The sequence below is a fragment of the Chinchilla lanigera genome, unplaced genomic scaffold (genome assembly GCF_000276665.1).
Source record: "Chinchilla lanigera isolate Chin_1 unplaced genomic scaffold, ChiLan1.0 scaffold00116, whole genome shotgun sequence".
NCBI classification, from domain to species: Eukaryota; Metazoa; Chordata; class Mammalia; order Rodentia; family Chinchillidae; genus Chinchilla; species Chinchilla lanigera.
The window spans coordinates 3,865,264-3,883,680 of record NW_004955517.1 but is presented as its reverse complement, the minus strand read 5'-3'; the positions used below and the strand labels follow the sequence as shown (position 1 = coordinate 3,883,680).

At 44.4% G+C, this 18,417-nt stretch overlaps 1 protein-coding gene across 1 annotated transcript in view; it reads left to right on the top strand.

Moving 5' to 3' along the window:
* The window catches only part of Ptprg (protein tyrosine phosphatase, receptor type, G), a gene marked incomplete at its 5' end in the record, with an annotated part of 676,568 nt that overhangs the window by 469,229 nt on the left and 188,922 nt on the right, over positions 1-18,417 (top strand).

The window sequence follows — 18,417 nt, the reverse complement described above, 5'->3', positions numbered from 1 at the left end:
GATTAATAAATAGCACCAGTCACTTCTCTGAAGAGACCCCTTTTTCCCATCTCAGAAATTCCCATGGTAACTAAAGTTTTTGTTGACACTTTTTCAAAGTTGGTACATGTATAAATTCCTAGCCTTTCTCTCTTAATATGCATATGTTGATGAATGCCCATAGCTCATGGGTTGGTACTGCACACAGAAGCAGAACCTTCCATTCTGCCTTACGTGATGCTGTCCATGCTTTTCTGTAAGTCAAATCAAATGAAAGTACTGTTGATCGGAGAATAACTTGACCCCGTTGTCAGTAGGGGACCTGGTCTTTCTTGTGTGTGAAAGGTAAATCGAGTACCAGGCATACAATTTGCCTTTTAGCCTTAAAATGTACCCAAAAACCACATACAGCTATTCATTCTATCACAAAGTCAGGGTTGGAAAACATGTCTCCCTGACAGCTCAGAGGAACATTACTTAAAGACATCCTAGCCTTCCCCAGCGTCAGTCCTCACGCTCTGCCTTTTTGTGCTCGCTGCTGTGTCACTGAGGTGGCGCCAGTCTGGTTGTGAGACCGTTAATTTCACTGCCCTTTGTAGTGGGTGACATGTGATTGACAGGTCTCTCCTCCTCGCTTATCTCTCTCCCTTTATTTCCTCTGTCCCGTATCTTTTCTTGGATAAAGACTCCACGGGGAGGTTATAGGTGACAGTATGAAATGCCTAGTAGTATCCTGATGTCAGAAACGCTTTGTCGTGGCACCAGTTTTTAATCATGGAGCCCTGTTCTGTTAGTGGGCGTGAAATAATTTCGGTGAGTCCTGGCCAGCATTTTTAAAATAATGAAGTAGATAGAATAACATGAACTAGAAAAACAATTTGGAGAAATATCGATGTGTATCACACGGAGAAAGGGTAAACGTTGCAGGGTTTTTTAGTTTTTTATGCACAGTACTGCGTGCAGGGGGTGTAGTGGATCATGGTATACAGTGTATCACTTACCGTGCGCCATGGTCATATATTTTGGAAATTGTCTGTATTGTGTATTGGAGTTATCTCTCCGTTATTCTTCAGTACATCTCTTTCCCCTGATTACTTTCATGAACCACAGAGGGTTCATGAAAGTGTTTTTAAAAGCTTAAGCACGGGAGTACAAAATACCTGCTTTTGAATCCCCACTCTTCTCCCTCACCTACGTATTTAATGACAGTGTAGTTAAACTTTCCAACCTCAGTATTCCTGTCTATAAAGTGGGAGAAGTAACTAACACATCCTGAAGCTTGCATCAGGGACTAGATGGATCCCTGGTAGGATTCCCAGCACATAGGAGGTACTTAGTAAACGTCACATACCAGAGTATCTGTATCCATCCATTTCTGTGGTGTGGAGACGTGCAATGTCCGCATCTTCCTTTCCTGACCAGAAGCGTATTCTGGTGTTGCCCTGTTGGGAGATCACTTAAATTCTGTTGGGACCTCTTCTGCTCCTAAATCATGATGGGTTTGCCTTGGCAGCCCTGGCATCACCTATACTACTTAGATGCAATCTCTTCTGGCCTTGTTTTCTGCCGTTGCCCTGTTGCAGGTGGTTTTCACGTCCCCGGGCCTCTGCTCTGCACCTTCTCTGTCGTTTCCACCTCTGCTCACACCAACCTGGTCCTGCTAAATGGGGAAACTTTCTTACAGGAAAATGAGTTTTAGGAATATTGATATGAGTCTTGCAAGAAATTTACAGCATGAGGGGCTGGGGATTTAGCTCAGCAGCAAAGCGCCTGCCTGGCAAGTGCAAGGTTGTGAGTTCGGTTCCCGGTACCGGAGAAAAACCAAAAAAAAAAAAGAAATTTACAGCACGCTCTAAGCAAACATTTTCGATATTTTGTAGCTCTATAAGTATTTGTTAAAAATAAGATTATTTAGTGTCTTGAGCAGGCAGACCAACCAATATGTCACTGCGGAATCTAGGTTTGAATTTGTAAAGTATTTCCAGGACCTGACTGCTAGTTCACCTCTGAAGAAATTCACTAGTTTTTTCATCTTGTTTGGTCTTTTTTTAAGTTTTGGCCTGCTATCTCGTAGAAACAAGACAGAGCGGATCATAAATAACAGAACAGAATTTTATTTACGCAGCAGCTGGGGTGAGCTGTTTTCTGTTTTCCATATACGTCAGTCCACTGTGTGTTCATACGCTTGTGTTCACACTGTGTCATGCAATGGTAATAAAAAATTATTATTGTTATTTAATTTTGCAATCTACTTAGATCCCCAGTTCTGAGATCTTTGAATTTTGAATTTTTCTGTGAGAATGCCAAGTTTGAGAGTTTGGCATTTCTCTCCAAAATATAGAAATCTTGAGATCCATCTCCAGATTTAAACACGGCACCTCACATCTCATTGGAGAAATATTTATCTTCCACTTAGTACCGATTCTGTGCCAGGAGTGGTACTAGTTGCTACCTTAAATGTAATAAACATCATTGTCTCCTGTCTCCTGGGTCTGCACTGTCCCAATCCCATGTGATAATGGCTAAAAAGAGGTGAACAAGTAAAGTACTCAGGAAGAGGCGGCGCCCTGACTTGGTGTCCTTATCGGTGTTGACAGAATAGAACTGACCAACAAGCACATGTCCAGGCAAGGCCACGTTCTATGCAGACTTTGGTAATCTTGATGTGGACTTACTCCATAATCAACAATCATTTTCATACACTTTAATTTCCTCATTATTCCTGGGCATGGGTAGTTTCCCTCAGCGTATGTCTGTTGCTTTGGGTGATGTTCCACTCCCTGCTCCCTCTGGCTTTCCTGAACCTCATACAAGGAAGTTCCTAATGTTGCTGGAGCACTGTATTAGGTACGGGCTTAGTGGGCAGATGGTTGACCAAGGGGTCTTTGTGGGCCTAGACTTGAGGCTGCCTGTGTGTGGCTCTATTTTGGCTCGCAGACTGTATAGGCATAAACCTATACGGCGTTATATTTTTTTTTTTCAGTTAACTATGGGAGATTTTATATTACAGGTCATTATGAGGAGGCAGTCATCAAGATCTCGCAGTGTTCGGCTGCCTCCTTTGGAAGGGGCGTGCCTTCCCTTGTAAAATAGCTGCTGAGCAGTTTTTTGTCATTGATTCCTGCCAGCATGATCTTAAGATCATGACCCCTGGCATGGAGCTCAGTAACTTTGATTGGTAGCTGACATCTTTGGGTGATAGACAGGATCGTTCTTGGCACTGAAAGATGGCAGATACTTTCTCCCCGAGCATGTGGTGTGAGCACCTTCAGAATCGTGTTGGCCACACGTGAGCAGTCATTTCTTGGCCCAGAGACCCACAGTCGCTCACTCTTCAGACCCTGGTGAATGGAATGGTTACTGCAGTTTCCCAGCACGGGGTAGTATTGTGTGGGGAGGAAGAGTTCCCCTTTCTCCATTCCCACAGAGTACCTTTGGGCTAGCAGCGCTCCAGAAGGATAAGGAATAGGTAAAAGTAAGTTATTTTAAAGGATATTTTTACATGAAGGAGTCTGAAATAAACAATTTACAATGGGTACGGGAATTTGTTGTTAAACCACACAAGAGAATAAAAGCTTGTTTGATTAATTAATGTGGATATATAGTTAAAATAATTATTTTGCTTTTAAAGTAGACCTTCCACTGTTCTCCATTATTAATTTGATTTGAATGCTTGTGGAAATATAAAACGCTGAAAATTACTGAAGTGCTCCTTTAAAATAGTCTGTGATTCTAATTCTCTACATGGGTTATTTCAATGAATGAATAAATAAATAAATATTAACAGTCAGGTTTACATGAAATACAGTCAGATACAAACAGTCAAATATTTACATGAAATACAAGCAATTTGTGGAAGAATGTTTAGCTTTCATAAATAATTCACAGAATGATTTAATTACTCCAGTTTAAATTTATAAAGAATAAAATATCGGTATTCACAACGACCTTGTTTTGAAGTATGCCTGTATGTTTTAGACCAAGAGTTTTCTGTTGCCACCCTGTGACTTGGGTTCTAATTTTGTTTTCTTCTTGTTTCCAATCTGTCTGTTAACTGTTGTTCTTACAACTCCCCCGCCCCACTTTCCCACTGGGACCAAAGTGCTTTCTGACCGTGCAACTATCTGAATGGATTTCAGTCTGCTGCCTGTAGAATTTTGGTATCACTGTTCTACAAGTTTGATGAAGTCTCTTTTTTCTGAAGTGCATAATTATCATTGAATTTATAATTTAGGGAGAGGTCTAGTTTGTGTCATTACCCTGTCGCCATTTTCCTGAATGCCTGAAATTTCATGTGTATTTCACAGATCCCGTGGAATGTAGAATGATGAATGCATGATTCTTTTAAGATCATCTACACTTAGAAAATTTCCTCATGTGACGTTCCCTCTGGCTCCCCTTTTGTCTGTATCATCTGTGAATCTTTGCTTCAGACACCAAGATATAAAATTATCCTGGGCATATTGAGAAGCCCAGACAGTACGTATATTAAGTTCATTTCACAAACTTAATTTCTTCCACAGTTATGGAGTATGCTCCTGTTCGTGTGGGAAAGATGGTCCTTATCATGTTTGTCACCTGATGCAAAGTTCACAAACAGAAACAAAATTTTGCCAAACACTTCTGTTTGCAAACCAATTTGGTTGCAAACAGAAGTATTTGTGAGCTGATCCCACTGTAATTGCATTGTACCTGGCTTATAGGTTATCTTTCCTACAGTGTTTAGTTTTTTTACAACTATCTTCAACAACTATTGAGATTTCTTCATGTCTTGTGAGCAGTTCTGCTTCTGTTGGAAGAGTTGAGTTCAGCCTGGCCCCAGCGTTTTTACGTTGGTCTTTAAACTCTACCTGGAATTTGCCACTAGCCACTTGATTTTCCCTAAGGTCTGTGGAATCATTTGCCCCCTTTTACCTCTGCCCTTATTTCATAATTGGAGGGGAATTTCAGGACTTAAATGCCTCACAAGTTGCTAGCCCATTCCTTCTATCTTGTCGGTGTTACAGACTGCTTAATTATTTATCTCCATCTGGAGAGGCTTAGTAATTAAATGAAATGGCGGCACCTGGAATTATTTATAGACATGGAGAAGGCAGGAGGAGTTCTTGATGACGCATCCATGCAAGGCTGGCCAGGAAGCCTTGTCTCTGCTCTTCCCTGCATTTCACCTCCACCCCCGCCACCCCCCCACCCCCGCATCCCCTGCTCCCCTGCCAGAGGTAGATGGGATTTGTCCTTCCTTTGATCCTGAGATCTTAGCGTTCCATCACGTATTGAAGCTGCTGTTCTACTGATTTTCTTGTGCCTTTCTACCATGAGATCATCTCTACTGTGTCTTATTTATGACTGCGTCTTTTGCAGGTGGCTAACACTATGTCTTGACTGCATAAATACTTAACTGACCGTACTGGAAACGTCTTTAGCCTCTTTAGTCTTGATTGGAATGGGATCACCCGAGAGCCTGTCCACCGAGGGGTGTTAGAAGCAGGCACTGCAGGTGTAGAACCTGAGAATACTGGAATACAAACTTCCTTGGTGCCCAAGTCTTGTTCCTCTTCTCTTTGTGTCCACATCCCCCACCTCCCCCTGACCATCAGCACCTTGCATTACCTGTTTTAGAGAGCATGTATCATTAGGATGGAGTCAGAGCATGCCTCTCAGGTCCTGCCATGCTATTAATGACTTCATTTTCAGAAAGGCAGGCTCTAGTTGGCTGTGTATGCTGCACCCCAAAAGAGACAGTGGTTATATTGGAAGCATGTGGTCAGGGCCACTGAATAGGAACCCTATGAACATCATGTTTTGTGAGGATGGTGCCTGTGACCTAGGCCTCCACGAGGTCTGGCGCATTATTAAAAGGATCCATCTCTGTATTTATGTCTGTAGTTGTGAAGAAACAACAGGACCTTAAAAAGCTTTATAGTGGTACATTCAGAGGCCCTGAAGGAGTAGTTTAGTGCCAGGACTCTCTGGATATATCTATTTCTGAGAACGTCTTCATAAAGCTCCCTACCAAAATGTTTTTATCTCAGGATGGTGGATAAAGAAGATATTTTGGATTATTTTACCAATTTTCTTCCTGGCTTCTTCCTGCCTGTTTGTTGCCTATCTCCTTTCTGCAGTCTCTCTGTGATAGTTCATGGGTTAGTCTTGGTGCATAGCAGCGCATCTCTAGGCAAATAATGCAGATTTGCTTGTTCTTGTTCTTGCTATTCCTTACCCTCGGTATTTTCCTTCCTATTTCCCTTTTTGTCCTTTCAATTCTCTTACGTGAGTAAGATGGAAGAATTTCTCCCGTCTTTATTCATTCATGCACTCATCTGCTAACTCACTTGTTCATTCTGCAGTATTTATTAAGCGTCTTCTCTGCACCGTGCTCTGTGGAAATTGCAAAGTTATCCTCAGAATTGGATTCGACCCTCACAGTAATTGGGAAGTGTATGTTTTGAAAAGTGGTGGCCTTTGAATTCTTTCTTCACAGGGGTCATTATCTTGTCACTGGGAAATTGTCAAGGATGGATGAGGTCAGGCGGATAAAATATCAAAAGAAGAGGAATTATATCTTGTATATGATTTCAGAGTGATAAATATTTCATTTTGAGAGTGTAAAGTTCCTAGTTGTAAATTTTAGATCTGGACTTTCTCCATTTTTCATCTATCTTCTGTGTTCTTACAGAGTAAATAGCATCCATACCAAAGTATAAACCATTCCTTCTTTAATTCATGGTGATCTAAATTGATCTTTTTATTTTCTAAACCATCCCCGAGAAGCCTTTTTCTTTCTTTCTTTTTTTTTTTTTTTTTTGTGAAGAATAAATTTTTTATTGCCTCCATAGATAGCTCTCACTTTTTCCCCACTAGTTCTGATAGAAGTGTGAAACCAGGGCCATTACTCAGAGAGAGGAGAGGAAAGGAGGGGGGTGAGCATGAGAACAAGTTGGTGCTTTTATGCATCTTCCAAACTCCCACCCTCTGAGAGAAGAAAAACCCCAGCAATCCCTGTGTAAGTCTAAGCACGTGTCAGTTCAGGTCAAAGAAGATGGTAGATCCTTCAGAGCTTCCTTCTCACACTGCTTATGTGGATAATTGCAGTAAACTACATACGACATTCATTTATTCCTTTCTAGTTGCTGCTGTTTGAACATCATCTTCCTCCCATTTTCCGCATTCTCGGTTTTACTCAGTTATAAGTTCAGTTCTTTCACTACATTACCTAGAAATGCAATTTCAGAATGTTTTAGGTTAAGAATACTTTTCTACATACACAAAAATTAAAATACGTATGTTCCAATTAAACTGTTTTAACAGCTAATTGATTTCATAGAACGTGCCATGAAATGAAGGTCAGAGTCATTCTTAATATTCAAATGTGATTTTGCAATGGATTTGTGGATGTACAACACTGAATTTATAGCCTATCAGGTGTTTCCAGCATATCTACCGTCTGCAAATGGCCTGTATTTCAAATTTCTTCTTAGTGGACATTATAGAGGAGTATTTAATTGTTGGTGAAGCATTACTTAATTAAGAGCCTCATAGTTCTTTGAATGTGACCATGTGAAAATCTATTTTAATTAAATCGCTGCATTTCAAGGACAGTTACTGAGTACTTTGTTTTCATACATCATTGAATGGTAGTTTCAAATTGTTTTACCCATTAGTTCTAATACACATCATGGAATCTGACTCTCGTGGACTTTGAGAAATTCTTACGCACTCTCTGTGATCCCCTGGAACGTGACAGAGGACAGGCCTGCCTCTGAAAGGTTCGATGGTTGACCGTGTCCTTCAGATCTTCACATTCTACCATCCCCACATTCTGCTTTGTGACTCCCAACCCAAGTGTTGTTTTGCCTGAATGTGGCGTTTGGAGAACACTTTAGCCAATTAGATCTCTGGGGGGAAAAGCCACACGCACAGCATATCACAGGTTTAGAGGGCAGCGGCAACTGTCTTCACCCCTTCCCGCCTCCTCCAGATACATCAGTGGAGCAGATGCTTCTAAACAGAATACAAATGGTATTGGTAAGTTAATGTTTACTGAAGTTCCAGCTCTGTAAAATTTTAATGACAAGTTGCTTGCTGGATAGTATCTCATTTAGACTTCACTCGGACCCTTCAAGATATTATTTACTTTGCAGATATGGAAACTGAGTCCTGGGGTTTTTAAAATATAGATTACTCAAAATTATATAGGCTAGTAAATGTGGATCCAACAGTACAACAGCAATATTGTATTCCCAGGACTTCTGCTTTTCTTAAAGAACTGATTTGGGAAGTTGACTATTCATTTGAAAAGGGTAGAGGGAGAATTTTATATCTTTGGGTCATTTTTGTCACATTTTTGTAAGTGCTGTAAGGCCTGTCAAATTTGCAGATTCCTGACAAGTTATTTTTTCAATGCTTAAGATTGTGTTCTTGTTCTTTTGTCCTTAATTAAATCCCAGGAACCTAAATTCTCTTGTGCTCTGTACATAAAATTATTTTATGGGTTTAATGACTGCTTTTTTTTTAGCTTCCTCCCTTGTATGAAAGTATCTACCCTGCTGAGATAAGAGTAGTGAGAGTGAAAGAGGTACAGATTTCCGTGGTCAGTCATTAGCTTTCTTACGGCAGTGGTTCTTATGCAGGTTGGGGCTAGGACGGGATTTTGCCTTTTGGTGGCCATGTGGTCGTGTCTGGAGACATTTTTGGTTGTGACACCTGGCGCAGGGGTCCTACTGTATCTAGTGAATAGAGACTACAGATGCTGCAGAACCTCCTGCAGTCCCCCACACCCAGAATTGACAGGGTCAAAATGGCAGTGCTGACTGCTGTTGAGAAACGGATGTCTCATCATCACCTTAGGGCTTGATAATTTTTTTCCCCCAAGGGGCCTAGCAAGGGCTATGTAGCTTATGCTATCAGGCAATAGAATTTAGGAATAATGGCAAGCGCAAGGTCGTGAGTTCGGTTCCCGGTACCGGAGAAAAACCAAAAAAAAAAAAAAAAAAAAGAATTTAGGAATAAGTAACGATCCCAGGTCTAAGAAATCTAGGAGTCCTGGCTAACCAAACCTTAGACAACTGAGACTACCACCTAAAGTGCAGAGACATGTATGTTAAAATACTTAAGTCTGCTGTATTTCTACCTGTCCTAGTTCACTGAGCTGCTTTGAATATACAGAACCCATATGGGTATTTGTTCCCAAGCACTGCATTGAGTTTTGAAACAAGCAGCAATTTGATAGAACATTCACCTAGATGGAAAAAAGTAAACATAGGTAAGAGGATACGCAAATACCTTTGAACTCAAAATCGGTAAGAAATAGTTTGAAAAACTGTGAGCTCCAATGAACTTCCTTGTGGAAGTTACAGAAGAATCTGCTTCCTTAAATCACAGCTTGATTGCTCCCATGGTGTTATAAAAGGATTTTCCCAGGGCGGGACTTTAAATCTGTTAATGCTGGCTTAGTTTAGAGATTTGTAATTGACTCCTGAAATCTTTTTTACTACCTGCTCTTGTATGCATGGATGTCCAGAACTGTGCACCTCCTTTAACTGTGCATCTTGCAGCCTACCCGCCCATAGTACTGCTCTGTAGAATTGCTCAGTAGAGATTTTGCTCTCTTTTGATTTTGTGCCTAGGGTTTACTCCTGGTTCACAGCATCCTAATATATATGGTGTGTCTGAATGCATGTGATGCCCAGAGCTTTTCTCAGTCCCCTTTGAGGTGAAGCTGAGTGTCAGTATGATCCGTACTTCGACCACACATACCATATACCCCACGTAGGTTGTATTTTAAGACTGATCAGTTTGTAGAATATTTCTAGTTTCTTGAAAATCTCTTTAGGATTTTCTCCACATCCTGTTTTGTAATACTGTTTTGCCAGCTGTAATTTTTTTCACAAATGCAGCTCCTATGGTTGGTGAAGGATTAAGAGACAGTCTATTGGGAGAATTTCCACACTAGGAATACTTCATTTTTCTGGCCTTTTAACTTGCCATGGGTAAGCATCTAAATGTGACAAAGTAAAAGCACCGTAGTTGGAGCTCAGATCATTTCTTTATTACAACTTTGCAGGTGTCTTCTGAAAAAATTATTGGCATCAAATTCTCCCAGTTGAGGTTCCTTGGGAACTGTAAAACATATTATGCATTGATTTACCTGGGTATATTTGTGCAGCAGATTCTGTTTTTCTTACCTTATATGTTCTAAGAGGAGGTACTAAGTGATACATTTTTTGTGTGCTTGCATGCAAATTCATATGTCATTGTATACAAAAATGATACAATATAAGGGACTAGGGGTGTAGCTCAATGGTAAACACAAGCCTAGCCTGTGAAGGCTTAAATTCAATGCCCAGCAATAGAAAAGCAAAACAAAAGACCAAAAAAGTAAAGTGTCTTGGTCACTCTTCTCTCATAGCTGGGACAAAATACCCGATGCACAAAATTAAAGAAGGAAAGATTTATTTAGCTCACAGTTCATGGAGATTTCAGACCATACTTGGTTGGCTCCAAGGCAGAGTGGCACATGGCAGAGGGCAACAGTTCATGGCAGCATAAAACAGCAAAAACAGCAAGAGCAAAAATGGAGGAGCAGCAGCAAGCAGCCTCTTTTCCTTCCTTACACTGTATGCAAACTATCCGCCCCAGGGGGGGTGTAGCATTCACACCCATGAATCAATCATAAACTCTAGAAGCCTGCCCCATGACTGCATGAGGCTTTGGGAAGACACCCAGGACCGAACCATAACATAGAACTGCATAATTTAGATCTTGCTTATTTAGAATTTGAGTTGGTAGAAAGTTCAGGTAAATCAGGACTTAATTTGCATTTGAAGAAGGTAGCGATACTATGAATAAAATTGCAGTAGAGAAGAATTACTTATTTATATATAAACTGGGCATTGTTAACCCGTTTTAAGTAGTAGTCGGTGGCTATCTGTCCTTTGGTTTTGACAGAAGTCTCCTGTGTGTTCATATAAATGAGGGGGTTTTGGTGAAGGGGCACTCCTAAAACCATGCTACCAGTAATTGGCTTGTACTACCTATAATGAAGTGAAATATTTTTGTCTCAAATAATTCTCCATTCTGACTCTTTGACAATTCGGAACCGGAGACTTCTTGATCCATATTGCTGAGTTTTATGCAACTTCATGTCATTTTTTCTGGGAGCTTTGGGTTTTTGTCAGATTATTTTTTTTGAGACAGGGTCTCGCTATGCAGTTCAGGCTGGCCTCGAACTCAAAACAATCCTCCTGTCTCAACTTCCTGAGTGCTGGCATTACAGGCGTGCGCCACCACGCCCGGCAGCTTTGGGTTTTTCAATGCTATTTGATTGAGGCTTCAGTGAATTATTTCTATGTTTAGGATTTCTCCAAAGGGGGCTGCCAGGCCACTAAGTTTGTTTGTTGGTTTATTTTTGTTTTTCACTGAACCAATTATAGGGTTTAATACCAGGTGCTCCAGAAATATAGGCAGCTCACTAAGACAAAGCCAACTCCCAAATTCTTCCAGAAAGGAAATCAATGTTTAGGGTCATATCTGAACTTCATAACCCAGCGCCTCCTTTTTTTAAGAATTACAATCAGCCCAATGCATCTTGGTTCCTCTGTAGTTTGAATTTTACAGGGTAAGGATGGCCTCACTTTACTGTAGCACATCAGGCACGTAAAGTTTGAAATCTTTTGAGATGAGACTTTTGGTGTCTGTTTCTCTTTGAGTATAAATAATAAAAATAACAGTAGGTGATACCTGTGGGCTCTGCTCATGCACCAGGTCCTTGGCCACTTCCCCAGGCCTTCGCCCTCCGCCATCCCATGTCGTTTCATAACAGCCCTCTGAGAAGGTGATGATTGCAGAGCCCTCTCCAGATGCTTGAGCCTCAGTGGTGATGAAATCAGTATCTGAGGATTTCAAATGAAATGCAGACATCCTGCCTTGCTTACTGGCTTACTCTTCTCGTGCCGCTCCCCTCAGTGCCTTTGTCCGTGGGGTGGAAGTACTGAAGTCTGACTGATTTGTCATGAATGTCACCTGAGATAGCGAATGCAGAAACACTGCAGGAGTCTGTGCAGCACCTTATAAAAACGGACAAAATAATGACAGTTTGATAAAGATATTTAGCAGTGACTGGAGTTGACATGACAAAAGAAAATACTTTGCACTGTCACTTTCCTGTACCCTGAAGTATAGCCTAGAAGGTACACACCGGAAGAAGTGCGCTGCTCCCGTGCGTCATACGCGCGCGCGCGCACGCACACACGCACGCACACGGCGCGTGCTCCTGGCTGCTGGCTTGTGGGTGGAGGGTGCTTCAGATCTGATTGCCTTGGCTGTGAGACAGGATCTTAAGTGGTTGTTACTGGTGCTATAACTCAGTAATTCAGGAGGAGGCAGCCAGATTCAGATTTCCTCAAGGAGAATCCACCTGTCTCTGTTACTACTTTAAAGAGGAGCTAAAGTAATTAGTCACGGCACCTTGGCTGGTGAAATAAATAGTAATTTAATTGACGCAGCCAGTGAGTAGGAGAGGCAAGGCACACCCTGGTACCGACCCAGGTACCTGCAGATGGCAGGATGCCTGAGGATGCCAGAGGTCCCCATCAGATTTTCCCCTGGGCTTCCAGGAATGCCTGAATTCCTAGTACTGGCTGTCAGAGGCACCTTTTTATGTGGCCCTCTGTGCGCTGGGAATACTTCATGTTCTGTGAGATTCCTTATTAGTGTCTGTTGGGTCAGAGGCAGTGGCAGCAATAAGGATGTAATGGTTGGAGGTTTTTAAGTACTGCACTATGACGTGTGAATTGTTGCCCACTCTGTTCATCCCGGTGTGGCCGTGAGTAGGCGTATGGGGCCGTTCTGCACGGTGGCAGTTCCAACTCTGTTTGCCTGGTTTAAATGAATGAGACCACCCCATGCACACAGCCCTCCTCCTCTCTCTGTCTTTCCTCTTGCCTTTGTTCATTTCCTTTGCAAAGTTGTGGAATCACTTCAGTGTCACAGATGCAGCGGCCAGCACCTTGCTCGCAGAGTCGGATAAAATATGGCCTGTTATTAAAGAGCTCCGTACACCGACAGGCACATGCGTACACGTACCTGCAAGCCCCTTAAGACAAGCCGTCGTGTTGATAGCTTCAGTCACAGAGGTACTGATTGAAAACAAGAGGTCTTCACGAGTCAGTTTGGTGGAGAAAATGATCTCCATCTAGAATGCTACATTATGGGTCCCAGTTCTGCCAATTAATGGCGGTGACTTTCAGTCGAGTCCACTGTATCTCAGTGTCCTCATCTAGAAAATGGGCTCTGTAGTAAGAAACCCACATTTTATATTGGCTCACATGGGTGCAACGAGACACGTGCTGGAACACAGTAATTTACCAGTAAACGCCAGCTCTCGTTAGAGTAAGTAAAGAGTCATGAACATCAACAGGGGCTGCGTATTGGAATCTCTGAGCAGGTTTTAAACAGTACTGATGCTGGGGTCCCTGAGCACGTGTAATCTTTTTGCCTTATCATATGTTCCTAAATACTACAATATAACAGTAGTGTTTGTATTTTAGTAGGTACTGTCTTAGTTATTTTTCTCATTGCTGAGATAAAGTACCCAACACTCAGTCTTAAAAGAGGAAAGATTTATTTAGCTCACTATTCGTAGAGGTTTCGGTCCATAGTCAGCTGGCTCCAAGGCAGGGTGGCATAGCAGACAGGCATCACAGAGGAGAAACAGTTCGTGGTGGGCAGAAGGTGGCAAAGTAGCAAGGGCCAACCACAGCTCTTTCTGTTCCTTCTGTCTTATCCAGGCTACTTTGGGGAGGTAGCACTCACATGTGTAATCCTAGTGCCCTTGATCCTGGCATTGCACCAGGAGTGAATTTCAGCATCAACATGCTGTAGATGCAGCCACCTTTGAAAAACCCCCACCTATGACTGCGTGGGGCTTTGAGGGGGGTGTCTAGACACAGCCGTAACAGGTACTCTAAGTAACCTAGTGACAGTTTACTGTATGTGGAAGACACGCATAGGTTGTATCACACTTGGTACAGCTTCATACAAGGCACTTGAGTGTCTCTGGGTTTTGTGGTCTTTGGAGGGCACTGGACTCAATCCCCCACAGAAACTGAGGGATATCGGGGAGGTGGCCTGAACATCACCATTTTAATACCTACTTGTACCAGTCTAAAGTGCAGGGCAGGTGACTGCTCCTGTCATATCCACTGACAATAGCATGGTTCTCCAGGGCTCCCTTGTGTTCCCTTAACCGCCCTCCATGCTCTTTCTGTCCCCACCACCAGCTCCCTCTTAGGCATTTGACCCTTGTCTAACCAGCAGCCCATGGGCTGTTTGCTCTTTTTTTGTTTAATGTTATAATAAGAAAGATTTCAAAGTGAAGGACGTTTTGTTGCTCATGGACACTGCATGAGCTATTTTACATGCAGCCTAAGATAATTCCTCTTCACTCAGTGCAGCCCAGGAAAGCCAAAAGGGTGGACACTGAGATAGCCCTTACTCTGGGCTTCAAGTGTTCGTAGAGATAATGTTCTCCATGTTCTGCAGTCCTGAGGCACCGACCGCCCTCCCCGCTCCTCACCCACCTCACTTCTCAGAATAACAACCGGTCCCGCCCAGTTCGCTTTGCTTTTCATAGTGTACAGTTCAGGCGGCCAAGTCATAGGAGGTCCCACTGTCTGGTGCTCATCCCACCTTGTTTTCTTATCAAAATAGTAATAATCTCATAAGTGTCAGAGAGCCTAATCGTTCATCCCATTTCCTAGTTCGAGCTCAGAGAAAGTCAGGCGTGCGAGTTCTTTGTGATAAGGGAAGATTGGAGAATAGCACAGGGATTTGGGGCACACGCAAGTCCTCCTGCTCCCTCTTGGGAGATGGCAGAGCGTCAGCACCTGGCGCATCGGATCCTTTAACCCAGCACAGCAGAGAAGGACCGGGTCCTGCCATGCCCATCAGAGTGTGCAGTGCTGGAGCCAAAGCACGGCCAGCCCTGCAGGTTGGGTGCGACCCGGGCTAGGGAGACGGCTCCAGGGGCAAGGGCTTCCCTTGCTGGCCCTCTGCGTGGCCCAGCACTGAGGGGGAAGCCGTGCCTTGGGGAGGGACGTGTGGTGGTGGCTGGGAGATTTGCGGAAGTAGGGTCGTGGGGGGGTGGTCCTTAGCGATCTGGATGAATTAGTGTTGACATCCGCTCCCATTTCTGGCGCAGGGCAGGAGGGAATGTGAGGGAGAAAGGGCAGCTCACACCTCCCCCTTCCTCCTCCTCCTGCTGATGATAAGGAGGAGACTGACACTTCTGTGGGTCAGTTCACGTGCGTCATCTCCTCTGATGGCTTAGATCTGTGAAGTAGGAACTTCTCTCCACAAATGAGGAAACCAGTAAATACAGACGTTCCGTCACTTGCCACAGCAGGCAACCAGAAAGCGGCAGGATTCGAACCTGCCTCCCGTCTGGAAGGCTCTTGCTCTCTTCTCAGCCTCACTGTCAAGCTGCCCCTGCCTTCTTTTGCATGCTCTATCCACGGCCCGCTTTTCTTCCCAGGAATGTGGGCCAGGCGTGGGGCCAGCACCCACAAAGAGTGATTGCTTCTTGGGATTGGTGCTCTGGTGACAACGCCTGGTACCTAGGGCAGTTAGGATTTTGAGGGGAAATCTTCTGAGAGGAAATTTGTTTTTGAGCCGCCTCTTCTGCCAGCAGTGTTCTCCTGAAATTTGGGTAATGTGAGGTTGGAGCACACCGGCTTTCCTGGAGCCTGTCTCCCAAGCACGTGACCGTTTTAATTGGTTGCCTGTGGGACCTTGCCACACGCTCATAAAAATTGGGCTTTGACAGCTGTCATCGTGTGGCTCTTCCTGTCCCGTTGCTGTAGTGGCTTTAATAAAAGGCATTGGAAGCTGCCTGTGGTGCCAGTGCTTGTGATCCCAGCATTCCAGGAGACTGAAGCAAGAGGATGTAGAGTTTTGAGTCCAGCCTGGACAACTTAGCAAGACCCTGTTTCAAAATCAAAAGGGATGGGGAGGTAACTCAGTGCAAAGGACCTGGGTGTAAACCCTAGTACTGCAAAAGCAAAAAAATAAAATAAACCAATTAATTCTAAATTTTTTTTTTCCCCCCTCTGGTACCAGGAACCGAACTCACGACCTTGCGCTTGCCAGGCAAGCGCTTTTGCCGCTGAGCTAAATCCCCAGCCCCAATTCTAAATTTTTAAAAAACTTGTAAATAACACTTGGTGCTGGGATGTTCCAGGCACTGGCGGAAGCTGCTAAAGAGCTTAGTGCCCAAAGCCGGGACTGCCCTGCCCAGTGTCCCCACAGCAGCCTTCCAAGCCTGATGGTGAGGATTCCTTTCTGCCCAGTGCGGGCAGACATTCCTCTTGTGTGACTGGGGAGGCTCAGGGGTGCTCTCGGGGAGCGGCTGCCCCTCAGCTGCAGTGCACATTTTCTGGAAGCCCAGAAGCACCTCTGCTCAGGTGGGGCCGTGTTCTGTTAAGAGGCAGTTCTTTGATGTTCTCAGATTGGGAAGGCTCTGACCTGCCTCGAAGGAGCACTTCTGTCCGCAGGGGGCTGAGCCAAGCAGCACGATCACCTGCCTTCCGCGCCTGTGTCTTCTGAGCCCAACATCGTCATCGCCTGCTGGCGTTATGGATGATGGAGTGTTGCATGGCGCTTTTCTGTCAAGCCACGTGTAAACCCCAGCCAGAGACCCAGCAAAATACCATGCCTTCAGTTACATCCTTGTTGTAAAGGCTTCATTTAGAAATGCTTGGGCCGTAAAGCAAAGCGAGAGCACCGTTTGCCCTGTGCAGTTGCTGAGCAGACAGTCGTGGTGTCAGAGGGGACCCTGTTCTGCAGCGGAGCTATCAGTTGTGAAGGGTGTCAAAGCTGCAGCGTCTGTGTGGCCTTAAGAAAGCAGATCTCGAAGGAGACTTTTGTGACTTGGTGAGTGTGCAGCCTGAGTGGGCTCTTTGGGTACAAATGGCAGTAGTTGGCTGTTCTGCCTGTCCTGAGGACCGTGGCTTGTCCTGCGTTCTCAGTGGGAGAAGGGAGTTCCTGTCTAGGTCTGTGCAGCTGTATGCATGGTGTAGTCTGGCCTCTGCATGTTCATCCCCCAGAATATTCTTCGTAGGCGTGCGTGTGCGTCTGCTAGGCGCAGGGGCTGCCTTGGTGGTAACACCGCCCTGTGGTCTCTGTGGACAGCACTGTCTGTTGGGGCAAAGGCGTCAATCATATGCCAGTGGGAAGGGTGTGAGGTCCGGAAATGCTATCTGGAAGAAAGCGGGACTTGGGCACGTTAACCGGGTGAAGACGCAGAGGCCCAGTGGGCCCAGTTCTCAGCTCCAAGGGAGAAGAGAGGCTGAGGCCCCAGGGCAGGAGAGCCGAGCCGTCCGGGGCCTGGAAGGAGCCATGAGGACAGCAGCCGGAGCTCCGGCCTCGCCAGACCCCGGAGAGCCTTGAAGCCCGTTAATGCTGGGCTCTCCTGGGGAAGCCACTGGACAGGTGGCCAGCGAGAGGACTGAAGTCGCCAGCACCCTGAGCCAGGCAGCAGCCCTGGAGGCAGGAAATGCCGGGGAGAAGCAGGGCAGAGGTGCTGGCGTCCCTTCGTCAGACAGAGAAGAAACGGTGGCGGCTGGGACTCTGGGAAAAGCGATCTCTTTCTATTACCAAGACTGTAAGAATTTTATGTTCTTACGTGGGAGGAAGAAAATTAGTTTCAGGCTCCAGGAGCGTGCGTGAGAAGCAAGTTGGTGACTAATGAAAACAGCACTTTTGGAGTAGGAAGGCGGGTCAGGCGAGGGCTTCAGAAACGCTGCTCACGATCGGGTTTGTTGAAGCATCCCTGTTGTTGCTTCGATACTGGCAATTCTTCTGAGCTCACTTTCTGCCGCTTTTCTCACTTGATGTTTTCTCCGGTTGTGTGTGTTTCTTTCCTTGTTTATGAGTGCTGAATGAGCGTGCCGAGTGGGCCCTCTGTTTTCATCGTGGAGGTCTGGACCGAGCAGGGTTATGGTGGTCAGGCCGTGCATGTTCTGCCGTGTGTCATTTTTGCAAATCCAGCTGAACACTCCGCATTACAAAAGTTAATTTTGCAGTCCTATTGTAAAACCTGTAAACCCACTGATTGAACTTTTTGAGTATTTCACTAGTGTATTTCTGCAGATAGTCCATAGATGTCTAATATATAAGAATTATATTAGGATCATTCATAGGATCATAGTATCTCTCCACCCTCTGTGTTTCAGGAGGGAAGGAGAACCAGGCCGAAGCCTGATTGTAATTATCTGAACAAAAGAACAAATTAGGTGGATGGTGTCTGTCTGCAGCAGCCTTTAATGCCAGACACATTTTATACTCTTATGACAACTTACAGTTCCAGAGGCCTTCCATTTTGATTTCATTTGTAGCACAGAAGGATTTTTAAATGTACGTCGTTTACCATCTCATCTTAAA